The 17200-nt window shown below is 45.3% G+C and overlaps 1 protein-coding gene and 1 long non-coding RNA gene across 23 annotated transcripts in view; one reads left to right on the top strand and one right to left on the bottom strand.

Annotated features, from left to right (window-relative positions):
- LOC135366755 (muscleblind-like protein 2a) overlaps positions 1-17200 on the top strand; it is a 304286-nt gene that overhangs the window by 193099 nt on the left and 93987 nt on the right. The gene's annotated exons all lie outside the window — the stretch shown is intronic.
- Positions 14516-16235, bottom strand: LOC135366089 (uncharacterized). The gene is made up of 2 exons (XR_010414089.1): positions 16100-16235; positions 14516-14685 (listed from the first exon to the last, which is right to left on the bottom strand). It is a non-coding gene; the product is annotated as an uncharacterized LOC135366089 (long non-coding RNA).

The following is a 17200-nucleotide window of genomic DNA, read 5'->3' as shown; positions in this document are numbered from 1 at the left end:
GTAGAGAGTTGACGTACCTGCCCAGCGTGTTTCTTACGCTTTAGGCAGAAAAGTGTTTAATTATATTGGTTGTTCGAAGAAATTCCTGCACTTACTTTACGTAGACCGCTGCATTTGGGGGACCATTTGCGGAGTTTAGAGACAATGTGTGCCAGGGAGTAATGTGTTGGGTTGGGGGGCTAAAATGAGGAGCAGTTGCAATCTAGAGGACTGTAAACTGTAGTTATTCCCTAGTTTATTCCTTTATTTCTTCCAGTATATTCGGGCATTTTTACTGTTTGCGAAGTTGATGACTTGCAATATTCCGGACGATAAACGTTTTGTGCATCAAAAGACTCATTCTGCCGAATGCGTATAAGTGTATGGGGACTAAGGCCTCCAGACGGTCCTATATACGTACCATCGGCACGACGGAAAACGTTCGATGAGAGAGCTACCTGGTTAAATTAGGTTTCTGAAGCAGCGCATGAATATTGATAACTTTTCTACCGAGTTCTATACGTTGCTTCCCAACTCCTCCACCGCATGGTTGTACGCACTGCGAGAAACTTTCCAACTTCGCCATCGCAGGCGGTTCAAGTTATGTTCTGTTGAACGTAGTCCTCGAAACTGTGTACTGAGTGGGTGTTTAGAAGAGGTTTCGGAAGGCTTAGGAAGTTGCTAAAACGCTGGTAGAGAAAGTGTTTCGCGCAGGTTTATTAATTTGCTATACCGCGGGGGAACGTCCGTATTAAGGGTGTATTTCATGAGAACTCGTTCGTATTGTACAGATCTATATGTGTTACGGGTAAAGCCCTTGAAACACGGAAACAAATGACATTAAAGAGTATAATAATTGCACAAACGGTACCACGGTGTGTATCACAGGGTAGTTTGCCAATTTGCTGGTATTCCGAGTGAAGCAAGACAGTGTACCAGGTATGTTCATGGACAAGAACGCGCTGTGATTTTTTTTTATTTTTTCCAAGAATAACCAAAAATGATTATCAGTTGCACGTAGAGTGCCTCGGTCAGGGTGTGTAACGCTCCCATCGAGGCTCCCATCATTTCAGTATTTTCCTCATCCGGTTTTTTTATTGATTTTTTTTTTCAGGTATAATAAAAAATGGTTATCAAATAAACGTAGAGTGCCTCGGCCAGGGTGTGTAACGATACCATCGAGGCTCCCATTTCAATATTTTCCTCATCCGAAATGTCTCCTGCTTATGTCTGAATTCATGCGACTTGCATCACGTGCTGTCACGTGACCCCATAAAGGCACGGACGGACCTACGCGGTGGTTTGCCCAATAGAGCGGTCGCTTTAATCAGCGCCAGGGTAGTTTTGAGCTGGTTAAAACACATCTGGATTTATTATACGTTCCCGATCGAATGGTTGTTCGATGTCACCTGAATTGAATCTTCCATTGCTATACCCGATCTATAGTCGTAAAGGGAAGCAGACTGTCGTCAGGGGCGCTGAGATCGTTTGCCGAACACTTCCGCTCTGCTTATCTGCTACGTCAGAGAGACAGATCATTTTTGTGTGTTGCTTTTGTCTTACCCGCTGCCTTCTTGGCGCTGCAAGCTCTTATCGACACAAACAGTCGTTCCTTTCTTCTTCCGTTAGTTCGCATTCTTGTACTCCCGATTGAAGCCGCTCCGTGTTCTGCGATTAAAAAAAAAAAAAACGGAAACGGAAAGAAAAATATAAAGGAGATACTCCTGTAAATGGAAGGGCCTGCAACACCATTGCAAAATTGATCGTTGTAATAACCGTGTGTTAATTACGGCAACATTATTAATTCCCAGAAATTCCGTAAGAATAAATTATAACCTCGGGTCCCATGCATGTTCGTTTTATCTAACGTCATTCCCTGAAGAAAAACTGTAATGTAGCGTCGTCTTTCGTTTTTGACTTTAGTCTACAAATATTAGTCTACATCTATCCTAGTCTACAAATATTAATTGCCGACATTTTTCATAAACTCTGCTGCCTACGGCCGGGTTTGTGCTTCCTAATCTTTCGTTTTTCTTTCTTTCTTTGCTGGGAATAGCAAGCTGCCGTAGCGCAGGCTAACCTTTCCCTCCTTTTTTTTATAATAAACATATCCCCCCTCTTATTGAACCGGAAAACGAAAAAAAAATGAAAAAAAATAAACATCTTTGTGTCCTCTGTTTCACCATCTGTGTACTTGAACACACGCATACGTGATGCGCTGTAGTAAAAACATGTAACAGTCTTACTGCCGCCCATAACCACAGTTGCTTCGCGGTGCTAACACGGAACCAAAAATCGTACTGTAGCCACAAATGATGCCCAGACTACACCGTCAGAGCCGAACTTATGGTGGTGATGATGCTTGCCGTATAGTCGGCCACGCTGAGCCGGGCAACATCACGACCAGCGCAATGGGGACCCTGCGTCCTGGGCCAACTTCACAGGGAACTGCGCCGACATTTGTATTGAAGCGTCTGAGGAAATACCCAGGGAAAACACCCAGAGAGCACAGCCAGCACCCGGATTCGAACCCGGGTCCCCTCCGAACTTACAAAGGCAAGGTGCTCCTGAAAGAGATCGCCGTTGAACGTCACGGGTAACGCTCTGAGGGAATGTGCGTCCTGGGCCGACTTCTAAGGGAACTGTGCCGACAGTCCCCTTAGAAGTCGGCCCACGACAAGCGAGCTCCTAGCCAACCACCATTCCGAATGACCCAATTTGTTGTAAATAGGAGGGATACGCCTATTTTGGACACTTCCCCACCATTGTCCCTTACTCTCCCCCGCCGAATGCCGCGTTCCTTTACCACAGTCTTCCACCGCACGAGACTTAATGTGGCTTTTACACCGGCTTTCAAACACCTCCTCGGTGTCGGCGCGTCCAGCCTCTGTTCCACGTGTTGTGTGCGCGGTGACCTCCATCACGTCCTCCTGGTCTGTGGACGGTACGATCGCGAGCGCGCCCTCATGGAAACTGCTCTCCAACGCGTCGATCAACGCCAGTTCGACTTAGCCAAAATTCTCGGGCCATGGTCGGACCCCTCACATCTGATGCAAGCCCTACGAGCTGTTGCTGAGTTCCTCTCCAGCACTGGACTAATGGGCGAACTCTAATGGGATACCTTTCCATCATCGTCACTTTCTCATCCCTTCCACAAGCGCAATGGGGCAGTGTACCGCCATAACGGCGGAGGATGACCCACCACATCATCATCCCACTTATATGTGTATCGGCCTCGGTGGCTCAGTCGGTAGCGTGTTCGCCTTCTGATCCCGAGATCGCGGGTTCGAACCCGGCCGAGGACGCCAGCAACTTACAAGTAACAACAGGGTACAAGTTGCAGGGTACAAGCAACAGGGTACAAGTTGCTTAGACACGCCGTCTTCCGCGAGGGACGTTAAATACGGAGTGCCGTGTGATGAGCTTTCATCGCACGTTAAAGAACCCTCAGGTGGGCAAAAGCAATCCACAGACCGACCGCTGTGGCGTCGCTCATGATCTCAGTTGTCTCGCGACGTAAACACCCAATTATTATTATTATTACTTATATGTGTGTGTGTGGACACATCGCATCTTGCGTCACGTGTCCGAATCAAGCGCATACGCCTCATGTCTTCGGCAAGTCGTGAGATAGGACGATGTCATTCCGCATGACTGTTGGTTGTATTGAAGCTCTGTTTTAACTGCGTACCAGATTGCCGACCTCAGCGTATCCTTGACGGGTGTCTCTGGCGTGAGCCTCGCTCTTATCAAAAGTTCTCGAGCATGGCAGAGTTCCGCTAACAACGACGTTCCACCACTGTACGAGGCCCGCTTGTCGATGCCATTCCGCGAGGCAGCTGCCAAAGGCCCCGCGGCACATACTCGTTAATCAAGGCACGGGCTGACAGGAAACCCGGACTCCGTTCTGCGTCGTCTGCTCACCGTCTCTTCTGTGGGTGGCAGCAGGGACAGCATCATCATACTTCTATACAAGATGGGTGCACTGCCTACGTAAATAGTTCGCCACTCGTGGTAGGACGAAAGCTAGATTATTTTTTTTTCTAATGACAGCCTTTAACGTGTCTTTTGATGTGCTAATGAGATGCAGGTATGCCATTAAATTTATTGAAGTATGCGATGTATGCAAGTATAATTGAAGCACGCGACTGGGCGTCATTGTCTCATCTACTAACTAGTATTATGGTACACGAATTCGAAAGACATAGGTCAAGTTGTAAAAAGAAAGAAAAGCGGACTCACGTTACGTTAGGAATCTACTATTAATTGTTAAGTTCAGCACCGAAGTGGCAATTTCGTTTTTCATTTTCAATCCGGTCCCGTACACACACACACACACGCACACACACACACACATATATATATATATATATATATATATATATATATATACGGGTGAATGAAATTGTGTATATATATATATATACACACAATAAGACGTGGACGACAGATTATAGACTCTTTTCATCTGACGTCACTGTCGCAGACGGCATAGCCTTTCCCCCTGCTTGTGGCAGCCATACTTTTGTGCATAGCGCGTGCACGCTACCAGCATTAACTGTGGTGCGAGCACGTGCGAACACAAAAGTATGGCGGACGGAATGCGGTCAGTGAAAAGGGTCTATAGGAAGTTAACAAAAACTAGTTTATTTAGTGGGTAATCTAACACAAATATTATAATATACTATGAAACATTTAAACGAACGGTCGACGTTCCGACAGTGGCACTGTCTTCGTCAGGACAAAAGGGAATGTTCCAGAATGTGACTCAGCGACGACAGCCACGTGGCGTACTTGCGCCGATTGTGGCGTCACTTACCGAACCTATTTAAGCAGTGTCCAACCCCTATGTCCCTTTTGTCCTGACGAAGACAGTGCCACTGTCCAAACGTCGACCGTTATTTTTAAGCGTTTCATAGTGTAGTATAATCTTTGTGTTAGATTACCCACTAAATAAACTAGTTTTTGATAACTTTCCTGTGATCTGTCGTCCACGTCTTATCATTTCATTCAACTTCGCAGCCATCTGATATATCAACCCCTTTAACCTATATATATATACACCGGGATTTTCTTTTGTTTTTATTGTCATTCATTTATTTACTTCTTTTTTTTATGTCACGCTTTTCGAGTAATTGTGGCACCCGTTCCGTGCGAGCTCCGGGCAGGGTCAAGAACGTGTTCGTTTTCCTGGAGGTCACTGACGCCGAAATCGATACTCTGCGTAGTTGACAGCTGTGATTGATTCCGTGCCTTGGACCGATCACAAGTTCTCGGTTAGCCTTCATAGTGAAGTAGTGGCAAACGAGGTAGTTAAACATGGAAGTCTCACAACGCCCAGTCGCCATATTTCTGGTGCCATTACTCAACTCCCATTATTCAATTCATCGTGACATAGTATCGTAACTGAGAAAAGAATGGTGCAACTGAAAATGCATGAGCAGTGGAACCAGCAACTGTCATCAACTGCCATTCCTTAACTGCAGTATTTATAGTGATACAACTTTTGTTTTTTGCAACGATGCATTAACGCTGGTGTGGGTATCACAAAATGATGGTTTTTACATCATCGTCTACCATTTTTGCTATGCATTTTCTACCAAGTACTACAAGTATTGGTATATATCTCTGAATATATCTATGTCTACATCTCTATTGAATGGACGCCTTGCGCCGCGGGATGCCCAGCATTAATTCGTGAACGTGCAAGTAACGTTCATTTCTCATAAATTTTCCTTCAGAAATTCGTGCTGAAGTTTCTCACATATTACATTACACGAGCTAACAACATTAGCCATAACCACGCTTCGGGTATGGGAAAGGACCGCTATGCCCCCTTACTAGATTCATCGGTCCGTATCCTTCGCGTATATTCCGGTCTGCGAGAAGCTTTGCATGCATTGTGAATGTTCTGACGGGACAGCAAAAATTGTCTTCACTTTTTTTTTCTTTGGTACTTCCACAAACAAGGTGCTTTTGGGGTGTGGTACAAAAACTGGCCGCTTTGATGGGTACCCCGCTTTTGGCAGATCAATAAAATGAACTTCATTATTACAAGGGGCGAAGAACAAAAGCGAGCTAAACGGCTGATTGCTTTCTCATTATTCATCGGATGGTTACTTTTTCTTTCAGTTTTGCTTGCTTTTACATGAATGGTAATTAAAATTTCTGTTGTGTTCGCCGTTCGTGTCTTCAAGAAAGCCCAAGAACAAAAGCTGCAGCAGGCAGAGATGATGAGGGTACAGATGGTCATTACGTCATTGCTGGATAGATTAATAGGTTTCCAGCGAGACGGACAAGGGAGGCGGGTTCGTTAGCCAGCCGGCCTTTACTATTTACTTTTTTTTAACTGCATCTTGTCACGTTTTCATTTCATTTGCTTATTTCGGGCAGTCACTTTAGGGCGCGTTGGACGTTGCTTTACGTATAGTATATTGGAGTATTATATTCTATATATATATATATATATATATATATATATATATATATTCCTTTATGAAATATTCGTAAGAAGGACTTTACGCATCAGTGTTCCCTGCGTAGGGTTGTTCCCCAACATTGAAGCATTCGCGTAAAAGGTAAATAGAATAGAAGATCGAAAGACTCCAAGCATGGTTGCATTATTGGTTTGTTGTACTTATAAGTAATCGAACTGACCAACGTGAAGCCATTTCACGCGTTGTACCGGACATGCATCAGAGAAATCCGAGGCAACATTTTTTCCCTCTTTTTGCCGATTTTTCAAAGATTCTTCGCTGGTAAATTTTTCCGAAACGTGCTAATTGCGTTGTGTCACCCGTCGGCAAATGCAATGACGAGAGAGAGAGAGAGAGCGGTAGAGGAGAAAAACATTTAGATGGATCGAGTCCGTTGTGCTCCAAAGTGTCTGTAACTACGTACAGGCATGTCCGAAGTGTCCTCCAGTGTCCTCCTGCTAGACAAAAGTTTACGGAACACGCTCCGGCGCATTCCTTCCTCACAGTAACGCGCTAGCTGCGAATGGTACCGTAGGGACTTGCAAACATGTGATACTGCATTATCCCCATAGGCACATGTCTGTAAGTGCGTACGATCCCATTCGCTGTTAGCATGTCACTCTGTGGAAGGAGTGCGCCGGAGCGTGTTCCGTAAACTTTTGTCCAGCACTGTGCCATTCAGAGGTCGTGCTGAAGACTGGGAGGCGGTGGGTTCGAATCCTGCCACCTGCTGTGTTGTCTTAGGCTTTCCCTGCGTTTTCCGGCGGACGTTTAAGAGGAATGACGGCACAGTTCCCCCTGAAGTCGGCCCAGGACGCATACTAGGCCCCCTGCACTCTTAAAAAAAACTGTACTTTAACTCATTTTCTTTGTCACATATATCACTCCCTTTGGAGTGTACAATTACTCCCCAATAGGGGATAAAGCTGTCTCTTTACTCCCCGCAGGGAGTGGGGAGACTCCTTTTTGAGAGTAATTGACTCTCCAAAAGGGAGCGATATATATGTGGCTAGGGTGTACTTCCCAAAAAGGAGTTACTGTACACCCCTTTTTTTTAAAGAGTGTGTCCCTCACTCCTTCCTGCTGATCTTTTCCAACTGTCCACGCCTGTATGCCGCTTATAGTCACAGTTGCTTCGCGGCGCTAACACGAAAAAAAAAAAGGGTACCATCTTTCATGTGCTGTTATAAGGTCTTGAAGAGGGCTAGTTAGATATTACACATGTTTAGATCAAGCAGGCACAAGAAACAAGCAACAAGCAGGGCGCGGTATGCTGTTGTTTTGTTTCCTTGTTGTCCCGTTTTTCAGCCTGCATGCTTGATCTAAACATGTAGCATTTTTCGAACACATCACTTTCCAATTCATATTTTTTTCCCGCATTTCGTCGCTAAGACGCTTTCCTTCCGACCTACAGTAATTCCTTTCCGTTCGCCAGAGTGCAGTACGCGTACTCCAACGTGCCGAAAAAACGGGGGCCCCGAAGACCTCCCGGTCTTTGTTTTATTCGCTTTGTTAGGCAACGTTATACACAGTGTATACATTGAGAGTAAGCATGAATCCCTTTATGTTTATCCGCGTTCACCTGGAAGCTGTAATGAGTAGCATAAATTGCCTCTCGTAGCTTGATCGATCTGTGCTTTCTCGGCGTGCGAGGGGATTTCGCACGCCGTCTGGATACACTGCCAGGCTCGCCCGCATTGTCGTCTCTTGGCCGTAATTGGATGCTCTCGAAAGCGCTGGCTCGGTTTGCTCTAGAGCGTCGAGTCGATTAATGCGAAGACGTGTTGATCGAAGAGGCGTTCGATGCGGATTGCGCTGTGCGATGGATTGAAGATGAACGGCTGTGATTTAGACATAATGCTGTGGTGAACCCACATATAGTGAAGGTCACGGAAGCAGTGAAGGGGGTAACATCTCGTTACGACAGAAGTCTCATTATGGTCGAAAGTCTAATTACGGATGAAAGTCTCATTACGGCCGAAAATCCTTTCATCCCCAAGTGTCTCATTACTGCCAAAGGTAGTCTCATTTCGGCCGAAGATGCTGTATTACGGCCAAAACTAGAAAAAAAGCATTCACCATATTAGCAATTGCGGTGTTGTATACTTCACAAAGTGTCTCCGAGGCGGGTGTGCCCCCACGGCTTGTGTCACACACAGTGGTTCATGCAAACAATACTGCGACAGTATTTTAGCGGTCCGACGAACTTCACAATAAACAGGTTCTACTGTGTAAGAAATGAGATATCCTTTCTGGAATGTTTTTGACTAAATGAATAATATGAGTAGATGTACACTAAGGCGAGTCAGCCTATACATCCATGATGATGTTGATGATATTTTGATGAGTCTAGTTACTAAACTATAAGGCTGATATTGTGCTGCTAGGACGGCAGACAATGTCATCGTTAATTATAATGACTATTAAAAAACACCGCGGATAATTTCGACCACATGGGGTCTTTGACGTGCATCGGCAATCTCGGCACACGGTGCTGGAAGCAGATTGATTTTTAAGATTTGGATTGATTGATTGATTGATTGAGATAAATTGCACACTATTAGCAGCCTGGTGGAGAGTGGATACAGAATTTGCTCGCTGGAGGTAGTTCCTTGGGTAGCTGTAGTGGGTTCGACACCTGCTACTGGCTGCCCTGTCTGAGGTATATTCCTCGGGTTTTATTCTGACGGGACTTCTAGGCGGACGTCAGTAAAGTTCTCCTGAAGTTCTCTGTCCAGTTAATATCACTTCCTGTTGCCATCTCTCCATCTGTTCCATGTCTGTATACGGCTCTCATGGCCACAGTGGCACCACGGTGCTGAAACAGAATAAAAATTGCGCACGCGTGAAATGCAATAATAGCGCAATTCGAACATATCTTCATGTTCCCGAGAATTTTAATAAGTCCAGTATGTGGGGAGTATCTCCAAACGTGATGCAACAAAATGCAAGAAAGATGACGCGAAGGTTCGGTTCATTTCTGTAGCACGAACCGTGCTCAGAGCGCATGCGCAAAAATTATATCCTTCTGCCTAGTTCGAGTGCTATTCTTGCTTGATATACGTAGCATGCGTCAGGACGGAAAAAAATCCCAGGTCTACAAGTGCATACATATACAATCACGTCATTCACGGGCACGTCTGGCTTCTCTAAACATCAGCTATACCCCTTGCGTCTCAACACGGTCTTTGTCCTCCTATCTCGCCGGAAATCCACGTGTGCAAGTGGGAGCTTTTCCTGCGCCTTCGTCGGCAAGTATATGGGAGGCTTGTGCATGCCGCATAAAATGCAGCCGGATGAATCTGGTTGGGTGATAAGCAAGAAATGAGCACGAGCGTTTTGAGGCGACGATGGTATGAAACAGAAATTGAGGAGAACATATAATGGACATGTGTAACACGTGCAGACTTGTAAAAATTAACTGAATTACGGTTACTTTAAAAGTAATTGAGTCACACCGAGTTACATTCATTTCAGTACGTAATTTTGATGTATGACTTGTTCTTTTCTGAGGAACGAGGTACGCAATGAAAATATTTATTTGGAGTATTTATAAGAATGTGCTCGAAATGAGGCTGGAAGAGTATCACCGAAATTTGGTTATACCACGTTTTTTTCTTTTTTTGTCTTTCGTGAACGAGTAACAATCGCAGACATCTTGAAAATAATGCCAGGATTGAAATGAAGTTGAATCCAAAATCGCATAGAAACAAATTGACAAAGTAACTCTAAGTGCATTACAAGTTAGTTACAAAAGTAATTAAGTTGCAGTTAAAATTATTGAGTATCGAAAGTAGCCTTACAACTAATGACCGACTGAGAATGTAATTAATTACGGTAATCGGGTTACTCGTAGCTAATTACTTATAGGTCTGAACACATGTCCATTGTATTCTGGCAGTTTATATATATCCCTAACGACATACCAGGGCACGCTATCCCGGTTCTCTTATACACTGGAAAAGGAGGAGGAAAACGGCTTCCCATTCGACAGAGCGTTAAGAAGATTAATGCTCCAAAGGTATTTCATTAGAGACTGCGGACATCTATTGTGCTGAGCAGCCCAGCTACCGAGTATACCTTCATAGGCATCGAAATGCTGGTTGTCCAGCTGCTGCCCAAATGCGATCTGAACGGCAGATTTCAACGGTCTTTGGTGTCATCTGATAGTCTGGTGGAATTCTTTTTTTTTTTTTTTTCGTGTTAGCGCCGCGAAGCAACTGTAGCTGGGAGCGGCGTACAGACTTGGACAGATGGAGAGAGGACTGCAGGAAGGAGTGGGGACAGGGGGGAGGGAGGGGGGAGAGCGGTCCTGGGCCGACTTCTCTAAAACTAGCAGCATCGCTAGCATAAAAGAAGGGGAGGGACACTTCCTCATGTTTGCACTTCATAATCCCAAGTAGCACAACATCTTGGCGCAGTATTGACTGGATATTGGCAATACCGGTCCAGCATTGGCGATATTATTAGTTTGCTGTCTGTTATATGGTTGCTTATTGGTGGTTATAGGTTGGTGAGTTGACGATGTCTGTTTAGCTTTCTCGTACCATAATTGTCCGTGTGTCTGGACTCGAGGTGGGCCTGCGTTGTGTTGTATATATATATGTACATGTATAATGGGCTTGTATCTACCGAGTTTCTCTTTAAAACGAATTTACACTAGGTTACATCATTATTGCAGAGATCCGTTGATTGACTGGTTCTAGATATGGATCACTGATCGGGCGATGATCGCTCGATGTCGCTTGACCTCTGCCCGCGTACACCGAAACTGGGTAGCACAATATCTTGACCCAGTGTGGGCAATACTGGCGCAATACCAGCTGGGCCAATATAGGACCAGTATTGCCAATATTGGGCCAAGCTGTTGTGCTGCTTGGATTGCAATTCGCGTGTCAATATTCCGAGGCGCGCACAAAAATAGTAGCGAATACCATGTCCCACGGCAGCGAAAAACCTTCCCCGCCAACGAAGACCTGAAAGAACCGTCTGCAGTCCCACGGTATGCTGAAAAGGGGGGAAAATATTTCATCCTTTGCCGCCTCTATTTATGACCCACCCTCCGCAAGAATCCTGATAAAGCGACAACGACAGAGACGACCAGTTATAAAAACGCAAAATCGCGCTGAAAACCAACGCGACGGCGCAATTTGCATGGCCAGTCCTCCTCCTCCTCTTTTCTCCCTTGCATTTCACCGCGTGTGCGTTCACTTTCTTTTTGTTCCTGCTGTAAGTTAAGAAATAGCCTGAACCTTTGAGGGCCAGCGTCGCTCTCGTCTGTGGATGCGCAGTCAAGAAGAGTCCCCTGTCTCGGGGCATAACAATAGGAAGATGAGAAATTCGACCGTTGTAGAAAAGGGACGAGTGTGGAAGGGTGCATCGAATGCAACTTCTTTTTCATTCATTCTTTCTTTCTTTCTAGATGGGAGTATCTTCGCGCTCCTATATATGTAGATGCATGCCTCTTTTTCTTTCTTTTTTTTTAATTCCGTTTTTATATAGCCACTGAGGTGAAGTTAACGGTTGTCAGCGCAGAACCTGCCTCGAAGTGGCTCAAGTTTCCGAGCGCTTTTCCCATGCAGCTAGTTCGTGTTCTTCTTCCTCTTCCTCTTGTCTTCTGCCTCAAATGAACTTTGCTCGCTGCTGTCGGTAAGTGGGAGGACCCTCTCTCCATTTTTCGTGAATAGAAAGCGGGAGAACATCTGTGATGCAAGAAACCCCGAAAGGATTCTCACGCTATATAGAGTGCTACTGTTGCTCGCCGTTGGCCTCAGGCGTATTTGGAAGGGACTATAATGAACCATCGCTTCAATATGTGATCAATCCGCTGCTTATATATCGATAAACGAAGCGCACACACACACACACAAAAATATTCCTGCGTTATATGTTAGTATAACACATGTCACACACACGAAGAAAACAAACAAACAAACGAAAACAAGTCTTCTGCGCATTTGTGTGACTTTCTTCCTGTACTAGAAGTTCAACCAGAAGGCACTTGACGTCGTATTATTTTAGAGCTGACAGGACAAGACATGCCTCGGTGCACTGATCTGCTGAGCACGCCTGTGCCCGAAAACCGGTCACTACATCGAAACAGGGGCTCCGGTGAATACGAACTCGCTGCCTGTCGCCTTTCAGACGGCGTGCTCTGCGTCGCGGTCATCTAACGTTTGTCAAAGCTTGGGAAAGTTCCAAGTGTATTGGAGGCGATGTCGTTGCGGGGGTTGGGCGTGACACGAATATAGTGAGAATGGCTGTACGATGAAGAAGGTTGCTGCTGTGATTCGGTGCTACGTTGCGCGAAGACAAAACATCCCTGTTTTCTTATTACACGCGGTGTTAAGGATTGAAAATTGGGCTGTTTGGTGTGACATTAAAATCGATATTAAAAAAAAAACAGTTGTCCCAGTTTTTTTTTTTTTTTTTTTTTTTCAGTTCAGTGCCGTGTCTTATGTTGTCTTTTAAGTGTCGCCCTGCACTGGAGTTTTTATCGATTTTAACGCGGTGTTACCTTTGGACGCAACGCTTTAGAGATTGCTGTAGAGGCCATTATTAGAGTTGTGCGGTTTGCTGAAAATGTTTGCAACGTAATGCAGACTTTTTCCTACAAATTTAATGACCGCGGATGCAGTGCTGGTGTACTCAGTAAACGCGCGGATAAGCATACAGCTATTTCAACTGACGTGGTTGCGGATTTTGCATGCGCGGATACCATGCGGATGCGGGTACTGTCAATCCTCGCTCTAGTCAATGCTCATCTCTATACTTCCTCGTGGTAAATGCTTTCCAGTTCTTCACCAGAACTGCCCCGTAATTATGTCCGTTACAGGTCCGTAAGTAGTGCTGCACGACTGCAACCAAATGACTGTGCGTTTAATGGTCTCTCTAATCGTTACTGTAAACGGACTTGCGACACTTATTTCCATGTTATGCAGTCGTTGCATGGACAACGCATCGGCAGCATGAACAGCGACGAAAGCATTGATAATGCTACATTGCAAAGACGGTTATTTTCATTGTTATGAACCTGCACAAGTTTCTGGCAGGTATCTTATGGAGTCATTCCTTCTTAAAAAATAAAAGAAAAGTCAGAGAGAGAGAGAAGAAATCATGATGTAGCACACATCGTCGCTGTTCGTCAAGAAATATCGCAGATCAGTTCTGGCAGTTGGCAGACAGAGTGGGCTGCATGTGTGTCAGTAATCAACAGTTGACGTGCCGTCCTGCAGCGACACATCGGAGTGCATGTGTAACACGATGCACATAAAGTGGCAAACAGGGGTGTTATCGCTATCTTTCTATGCTGCGACATTTTCCGCCTTCTCTGCTTTCTGTACCCTGAAGACATTTCCTCAAGCGGAAGTATAGTGTCAAGACGATGCGCGGGCATAACGTTGAGATCGCGATGCTTCAGCTGCGTCGTTTTCAATGTAGAGTTTCCAAAAAAGGGTGTCGTCGTCGCCATTGCGCATGCACGGAACCCGTACCACAGTTTGGGTTTCGGGTGCGCACGCTATTTTGCGGAAATAGCGTATGAACTCGAAGCTGGCTCGCGTCGCACTCGTGGCAAGCGAGAATTCCGCGTGAGCGTGTCGTCTGCGAATGGCCAAAAATATTGACAGCGACGACGACAACAAAAAGTTTTGTTTTGTGATATACCAATTATTTTTGCCGACTAACTGTGCAATGGGTTTACAAAATTCAATTTTCTAATTCCTCGATTTATTTTTATTTTCTAAATACTGGTTGTCAGTCGTAGTGGCGATGCATGTGCACCGCTCTTTGTTATGAAAATCCTATTTATAAGCCGTGGGCGGGGAGAGGTCGCTGCGTGCAGTCCAACTCTTGCGTTATGGGTTCCCTATTCTTACTCACCCTTATTCTAAAACTGTCTACTATCTTCCCGTCAGACATGTAGAAGGTACTAGAAAAAAAGTATTTTAAAATACGTCACTAAATACCAGAGCGCAAAATGTATTTAAAATGTACAGTAAAGGTAGTTAGAAATGAAGGTATTTAGAGTAGAGTATAGTAAATACAATAAAAAGCCAGAGAAGTGTCAAAATATGCCTGCAAATTAGACACATACTTTATTTACACGCAGTAGTAGGTGCATTTCAATGTGCTCATCCAACAATCGTCCTCCCTTCCTTTGAAAAACGTTTCCTGAGAGCCCTGGTGTTTCAAACCCAAGAAAAACAGGATGGACTTCCTTTGAAACGGCCTGGAAAGGTCAACTGTTGTCAGGTTCGGCAAAAAGAAGAAGAAGAAAAAAAAGGATGTCCACCTGAATATTCCACAAAAAGGAAAGAGTAATTAGAGTACTAAGTACTAAATACTGAAACAAGTAAAATACTTGTTTCAGTATTTAGTACTTAGTACAGTTCAAATACTTTTCACGAACCGTACTACTAACGTCCGATACTAGATAGCAACAAAATTATTTAAGATACAGTGTTTAGAGTACGGTACGCAAGATACCTCCACCTCCAAGTCTGCAAGTTCCCGTTTAGCAACTGTTAACGTTGCACCTTTATGTCCGGTACCGTTGCACCACTCCACGTGTTCTGAGGAACCGGATACTTTTACGAGAGAATTCATCCTCTTGGAAGACATATTCGCCATACATGACTCATCGTGGTCGGAGGCCATAGCCACACACATCGCGTCGTCCTGGTGACCCGCACAGAGTTTTGTCCCGGTCGCCAGCCTACTGACCCATTACCTAAGCCAGCTGTGCCCCGTAATATTCATTATTGACGGCAATTCGGCTTGATGCTACATATTCCTTTTCCTGTCCTCCATTGTGATGCCCACTTTATATCGAACGTGGTTGCCAGGCCAACTCAGTCCAGTTCGGTCTCCCGTCACCCATATTTACGCGGGCTGGCGTGTCGGTTGCGTTGTTGTTCCATGAACAAAAAAAAAAAAAGGGAAAAAGAAAAGAAAGGAAAACGTACATGAACTTTGTTGCTTTTCGTGCATAACGGTTTGGAAAGAGCGGAAGGGTGCTGTGTGCTGATGCGAGTCGCGCACACTGAATCGTGACGATGGATGTGACATGTTGAGACCTCTCAGAACAATAAAAATAACAATAATAATTCTGCCGTTTTGTGCATATCTGATCTATAGGCGTCGTAATGGCGTGTTATACTATAGTGCGGAAGTGCAGCGGTGAGTAGTGCGAATGTTTGACTAAAAAAAGAAAGCGGATGACATTGCAATCGAACCAAATAAAAATGGAAGCTGTTTCGAAGTTCGCGGTAGTTGCGGGCGGACAGATTTACGACCTACTAGATTATATTATACCGACCGTGTCATAATCGGCAACCCCTATGAGAATCCCGTCCGCACGATCCGCTAGGAGCGCTACACATCGGCCCGCGAGATCTACATCATGATTGGACAATGGAAATTTGAACTTTGAACGCGCAGAAGCGGACATACAACTACCATAGCAGACGACAGCAACAGCTCCTATGAAAACGCGTAGAATGATGATGATAATCAACTTAAAGCAATAAACGGGTGGATGAGTAGCGCCGCCGCTAGCTTCCAAATGCGGCGCTGGGAAGGGATGCAACTGACGTGGTCGCTATAATCTAGTAGGTCGTGGTCAGACCACGAATGCAACTCACCTGTTAGAGGTCTAAATCCACGCTTGTTGCGCAGGGAGAAAGTTTAGCGCTTCAGCCTCCAACCACCGGTGCCATTCGACGACGGCATACGCACTTATATTCCATGCCAAACTCGCGATCAGTACCTGAAAGCGGCAATAACGTCGGGCACCTCTTCTTTCTTTTCTCCCATACCTCTTCCATAACCGTTCACTGGAGCTTCATGACAGGACTGACATAGAGTCTGACAGATATAGCGGCTGCTCTTCAATATAACAGGGACGAAGAGCCATTCAGAGTGGCGCCCTTTGTGTTACACATACCCGCTTGTGCCTCGGGAGAAAACCCCTTTATTGTTCTTGCCATGACTTCCCGTTTGTGTGAGCTTTACACGCTGTCGCGCTCTTTATGGCACGGTGTCTGTTGTTTATGTTGTTTTCTTTTGTCTTTCGCAGGTAAGCATCGACTGACTTGCGTCTTTCCCGGGTGAGAACGTTTCACGTGAGTCTCCCCAAGCAGCACAACGTCTTAGCTTAATATTGGACAGATATTGGCAATGTCGGCTCAATATTGGGCCAGTATTGCCAATATTGGACCAAGATGTTATGTATGCTTGTGTCCTTTTTCTTGCGCCACTGTATCGGGCATCTCGTTTCCGTTTGGCGACATTTGCGACGCCATACGGGCTCGGCTGTATCCATTGCGAGCCGAACGCGAATCCACCGGAAGTTAACGAATATCGTAATGATGCTGTGTGTGTCAGTGATGTGCCACGGTCTTTGATATGTTCCCAAAGATCCTGCAACACACTGGCGTAGCCAGAAGAGGGGATTCTGGGTGTCCCCCCCCCCCCGAAATGGTACCTTTGGTAGTGCATTTGGGAGAGGGAAACGCGAGGAAATCATCCTCTCCCATGTAAAGTCCCCAGTTCTGGCAGTTCTGGCAAGTTCTGGCTACGCCGCTGCTGCAACGCTTCATGCATTGCTCCCTTCCGTCACTCTAACCTTCATGTTACTCTTTATTTTTTACTTTTCTATCAGGCTGTAAATTCGTGTTATTTTTGTTTTCTCCTTCATTTTATCACGAAACGAGGAGGATCAAGCAGCGCATTTCGAATGACGC

Source organism: Ornithodoros turicata, chromosome 8 (assembly GCF_037126465.1).
Source record: "Ornithodoros turicata isolate Travis chromosome 8, ASM3712646v1, whole genome shotgun sequence".
NCBI classification, from domain to species: Eukaryota; Metazoa; Arthropoda; class Arachnida; order Ixodida; family Argasidae; genus Ornithodoros; species Ornithodoros turicata.
This window is presented reverse-complemented; position numbering and strand designations above follow the sequence as displayed.